Source organism: Saccostrea cucullata, unplaced genomic scaffold (assembly GCF_032062105.1).
Source record: "Saccostrea cucullata isolate Sc308-1 unplaced genomic scaffold, CSIRO_AGI_Scuc_v1 ctg4532, whole genome shotgun sequence".
NCBI lineage: Eukaryota > Metazoa > Mollusca > Bivalvia > Ostreida > Ostreidae > Saccostrea > Saccostrea cuccullata.
In genome coordinates, this window is record NW_026920126.1 from 39,909 (window position 1) to 45,908 (window position 6,000).

The following is a 6,000-nucleotide window of genomic DNA, read 5'->3' on the forward strand; positions in this document are numbered from 1 at the left end:
CACCGTTAGTCTTTTCTAGCCTTCACCTTTCCGTCTCAGATCCCACGTTTTCTCCTCAGTCTTGTGGGTGTTCATTGCTGTTTTATGAACTCATCTATGACAAGCATAAACATAAGGAGTTCTGCAAATTCATCCATCGAAAAGAGGACGCTTTTCTCTTTGTACAAATTATTTTCCAGTTTCTCTAGTCTTTCTTTCGTAGTTATTCCAATGGACCAACGTTTACTCAGTTTAATTACGTCTCCCATGATTAAGTAGTTTACAAGAAGGATATGGAAATAACGAACAGTATTCAATATATCTAGCCATGAAACTAATTCTTTTGCAAACTTTAGAAAATTGGAAAAAACTTATTTCTGAAGCAAAAAGAACTAAGTTTGCTATATCAGCTGAATCATAAGAACCCATAGCCAGTCCTTGTTTTTGTAAGTAGAGCTTTTTAAACTCTACATGACAAATTGCATGCTTTTTAATGTAAAGAAAAAGCTCTATCATGAAGTCAATAGTACTCTGATTAATTCCTAGACGTTCTTGTACAAATTTGAAGGTCGATAATACACTAGTATTATCTATGCTGGTGTACAGAGATGAAAAATCAAATGATATAAAATATATTGACATGTCAAATGGTTGTATTTTGAGTTTTCTTAATTTTTCAACCAATTCTTACGAACCAGAAACCAATACATCATATTTTGTGTATTTATTTTTAAGTTGGACCAGGAAGGACTTGACAAGCTTGCTAAGTAGCTTAGCTGGTTCTGTACTAATGGTGTTGAACCCATTAACAATAGGTCTTGATTTAAGTAAATGTTGGTTATCATAAGAAGCAGCTTGAGCAAGCTTGTGAGGTTTAGGTATGATGTTAAGTGAAGGGATCGTAATATCCTCAAAAGTCTTGTTTTTTTGTAAGTAATAATATGTCATTTTTACTTACATGAGGAGGCGTAAGTACAAAGTATTTAGCTAAATTACTTTTTAGTTCTAGCAAAGCAATATTAACAATGCTTCTTATATTGTTATAGTCCAATTCTTAGTAAGTATGGCAGTCGCTAAGATGTCTAAGATATTCTTTGATATACCATTGTATTCTTTGATATACCATTGTGTATCTTTGATACATAATCCAAGATTTTTGTCAGCAATATTGATAATTATGTCATTATCGTTTGCTAATCTTTTAATTGATTCAAGGTTCCTGTAAGAAATGTTAGGTGTTCCATGAATAAATCTAACACCCTGAACATATAAAATATCACATAAATTGACATAAATTGTGAAGTGTATCAATAGCAAATTGTCTATTTTCATTGCTAACATTGGGGTGACTTGTAAGTTGCATGACATCATACTTGTCTATGTTGTAATGAGACCCCAGAGACTTAATGTCCTTAAATAATATTTGTTTAATAACATTATATACAGACATTTGAATATCCTTAAAACTTGTTGGTTTGCGGTATGACTATTCTTATTTAGACATCCGCTTTTAAACGATATGGACGAGATCGTAAACACACCTCATGTGGTCAGATCCGCCCCTCCTCCCCCCTCATTAGTTCTAGTGACACGCTTCTTTGACAGTGATACATTACAGAATGATTTGTATGTATACCAGACTGTTTTTGTTCTATATCCCATTTTTAAAACAATAGAGAATAATAACAGTACAAAAAACATTCGTTTTTAATACAACATTTATTTACATATTTATTTTGTATATACAACATAACAATTATTTACATATTAAATAACACTTCCTTTTTTTTTTTATTCATCACATATTTAAAAGTTCTTCTTTAAATTGTTCGCGTTTTAGAAGATTCTTCAGGAATTGATTACCGTGTAAAAGATGGTCTTTCGTAAATAAACTAAATTGTCTTAAAATTTCTGAAGAATCCATCTTTAAAAAACATTTTTCTATGTATAGATCTCTTAACATATGCCAGCTGGACATACAACCCGTGTTCATGTGTTCTTCTTTGTTCGGGTGATTAATCAAACATCCACTGCATTTTTTCCGTGCACACTCGGCTACTTTGTCTTTCAAATACTCTCGGATGAGTTTTTTCATTGTGGCCGTGGAAGTGTTATCTCCATTTTTTTCACACAGATAGTCCCGGATCTGCTTCCATTCCGCTGTGGTAATAAATGCTCCGGTAGCGACGGGTAAAGGATTGGGTAAGTGAAAGTTAAAATTTCGAATTTCCACAATGATGTAGGGTGCTTGAGTGAAACATTTCCCCGTTAGTCTTTTCTCGCCTTTACCTTTCCGTCTCAGATCCCACGTTTTCTCCTCAGTCTTCCGGGTGTTTATTGCTGTTTTAATGAACTGGTCTATGACAAGCATATATACAAGTTCTGCAAATTCGTCCATTGAAAAGAGGACGCTTTTCTCTTTGTACAAATTATTTTCCAGTTTCACTAGTCTTTCTTTCGTAGTTATTCCAATGGACCAACGTTTACTCAGTTTAATTACGTCTTCCATGATTAAGAAGTTTACAAGAAGGATATGGAAATAACGAACAGTATTCAATCTCTTCAAGAATCTGTGAAGAAGGACGGTGACCCCGTTATTATTTATAGTGAGAACAAAGCGCTGTCCTGTATCTTCCTAATAAATATGTCTATTCGTGTCAAATTGTTTTCCGGTCTCTCGAAGACCTTTCTCGTAAATTCTGGTCTATCCTTAAAACAAATATCTGGCTCTTCAACTTTCTTTATGAACCAGTATATAGTTCGAGGTATGCGACTTACATATAATTAATTATCATACACTTTTATTATTAATTTATTGATCCATATTTTACTACAACAACAAAAATCATAAACAACAAAGCATCGAAAATCATAAGAAAAAAAATTATTTAGTGCATATAAAAATGAACAATTTTTTTTTATTTCGGTTACACCTTTTGATTTTAGCACATATTTAAAAGTTCTTGTTTGAATCGTTCACTTCTTTTTAGATTTTCATATAGTGTTTCACCGAGTGAATTGGATTCCTTGGTTGATTCCTTAAATTCTTCAAACACGTCGGCTGCCTTTAGTTTTTCGAAACAGTCCTCCATATATACATCTCTCAGCACGTGCCAACTATCCAAACATCCTGTGTCCATATGTTGTTTCTGGTTTGGGTGGTCCACGGAGCATCCGGAACAGTTTTCGCGCGCTGCCTCGACTACTTTATCTTTTATTTGTTCCTTGATGATTTCTCTCATAGCATCCGCTGAAGGATGATCAGTGGTGGTACCGAGCTTTTCACTATGGTGGTACCTGAATTATCGCCATTCAGGTACTGTTAGACATATTCCGCTTTTAGTCGGGTACGGCTTATTGGCGTGAAAGAGAAATGCTCTAAAATCCACTATGATGTTCGGCGCTTCTGAAAAAAAAATACAGTAATTCTTGTCTTTCCTATTCCCTTTCGACTCCGGTCCCACGTCTTGGCATCCGTTCGCTGGTTTTTCTCTAGTAACTCTATGTGCTGGTTTTTCTCTAGTAACTCTATGTGCTGGTTTTTCTCTAGTAACTCTATGTGCTGGTTTTTCTCTAGTAACTCTTTGTGCTGGTTTTTCTCTAGTTACTCTATGTGCTGGTTTTTCTCTAGTAACTCTATGTGCTGGTCTCTAGTAACTCTATGTGCTGGTTTATCTCTAGTAACTCTATGTGCTGGTTTATCTCTAGTAACTCTATGTGCTGGTTTTCTCTAGTAACTCTATGTGCTGGTTTATCTCTAGTAACTCTATGTGCTGGTCTCTAGTAACTCTATGTGCTGGTTTTTCTCTAGTAACACTATGTGCTGGTTTTTCTCTAGTAACTCTATGTGCTGGTTTATCTCTAGTAACTCTATGTGCTGGTCTGTAGTAACTCTATGTGCTGGTTTTTCTCTAGTAACTTTATGTGCTGGTTTTTCTCTAGTAACTCTATGTGCTGGTTTTTCTCTAGTAACTCTATGTGCTGGTTTTTCTCTAGTAACTCTATGTGCTGGTTTTTCTCTAGTAACTCTATGTGCTGGTTTTTCTCTAGTAACTCTAAGTGCTGGTTTTTCTCTAGTAACTCTATGTGCTGGTCGATTTCAGGTCCCACGTCTTGGCATCCGTTCGCTGGTTTTTCTCTAGTAACTCTATGTGCTGGTCGATTTCAGGTCCCACGTCTTGGCATCCGTTCGCTGGTTTTTCTCTAGTAACTCTATGTGCTGGTCTGGTTTTTCTCTAGTAACTCTATGTGCTGGTCTCTAGTAAGTCTATGTGCTGGTCTCTAGTAACTCTATGTGCTGGTTTTTCTCTAGTAACTCTATGTGTTGTTTTTTCTCTAGTAACTCTATGTGCTGGTTTTTCTCTAGTAACTCTATGTGCTGGTTTTTCTCTAGTAACTCTATGTGCTGGTTTTTCTCTAGTAACTCTATGTGCTGGTCGATTTCTTGCAGGAGTCCGAGAAGGGTCAGAAATTCTTTGAATGAAAAGATGATGTTCTTCTCCATGTAATAGATGTTTCGAAGTTTTTTTAGTCCTTTCTTCGTGACCCCCATTGATATGCGTTTACTTAGTTGAACTACGTCTTCCATCTTTTACAAGAAACTGTGAGGAAGGATGGTACAACCAGCTAGTATTTATACTTATGCCTGAACTGTCCCTTGTGCATTCTCCGTATCTTTCTAATTATAATATCCATTTGTAACAACCCGCCGCCCGTCTCCAGAAGACGTTTATTGTATTCTTCGTTCATATGATATATGATACTATAATTGTCGTATGGAAATATACTGTCTATGTATATAATTTTATTGTAAACTAATTGCTCTACCTGTCATATACTTTTATTATAAAACATTTATACGCATGTATGGAATTCCATAGATGTGACAGGAACGTAAATTTCACCGATCTATTTCCTTTAAGAGCTTTCAAAAAATATTCACTTCATTTTTTGAACGCGACTATGATCTTTTCCCTTTATTTTTTAAACACGTATATACCGGTGTTGGGTCTCTTGAGTTTCTTTTTTCTTCGGCGGTTGACTGGTTATCTGAAAATCCAGCTCCATTCTTTTCGTTGGTAAAGAGTTTTTAAAAATTATTATTATTATTATTATTATTATTTTTTACATGCAAGTATAGTTTTAGATATTTGGAGAAAATACTCTTTTCACATTTATCAAATAAATCAAACATACTTTATTTTGTACAGTCCAGTCTTTTTTTCTTTTTGGATAATTCCTTTAGTTTGTAAACAAGAAAAAAACAAACTTATGTGATTTTTAACTTTGGGAAAACTCACAACTTGAGAAAAAAATATATTTTTAAAAAAAAAAATGAGGACTTACTTGTCTGAGAATATATGATTTCTTTATCTCTTCAATTTCTTAAAGTATTTCCGGAGGGTAATCCACAGTTATGTCGTCCCAAATATGCTCTTCGTAATTTTCTTCCATTTTTTTAAAATCTTTGTAACACTACTGTTTCAGCTAGTATACAAGTATATGACCTTTCGTCATTTGCACGTCCAGCTATATGTATGCAGCTTATGCCCATTATCATTTGTACGCGTCGTTTTCTTTTGCATTGAAGTTTCGATTATTGTCAAGATGATGGGCATTAAGCTCCATAATTAATTACCTTTCGGTACACACATGCACCATCTCATAGCAGACCGTCTTTCACTTTCCATTGGGTGTAATTAACGACATTCCGATCCCGATTTTATTATAAAAGATGTGATATAAAACAACTAAATCTCTTTACATATGCCAGCTGGACATACAACCTGTGTTCATATGCTCTTCTTTGTTCGGGTGATTAATCAAACATCCACTGCAGTTTTTCTGTGCGCACTCGGCTACTTTGTCTTTCAAATACTCTCGGATGAGTTTTTTCATTGTGGCCGAGGAAGTGTGGAGTGTTACCTTCATTTTTTCACAAAGATAGTCCCGGAGCCGCTTCCATTCCGCTGTGGTAATAGATGCTCCGGTATCGACGGGTAAAGGATTAGGTAATTGAAA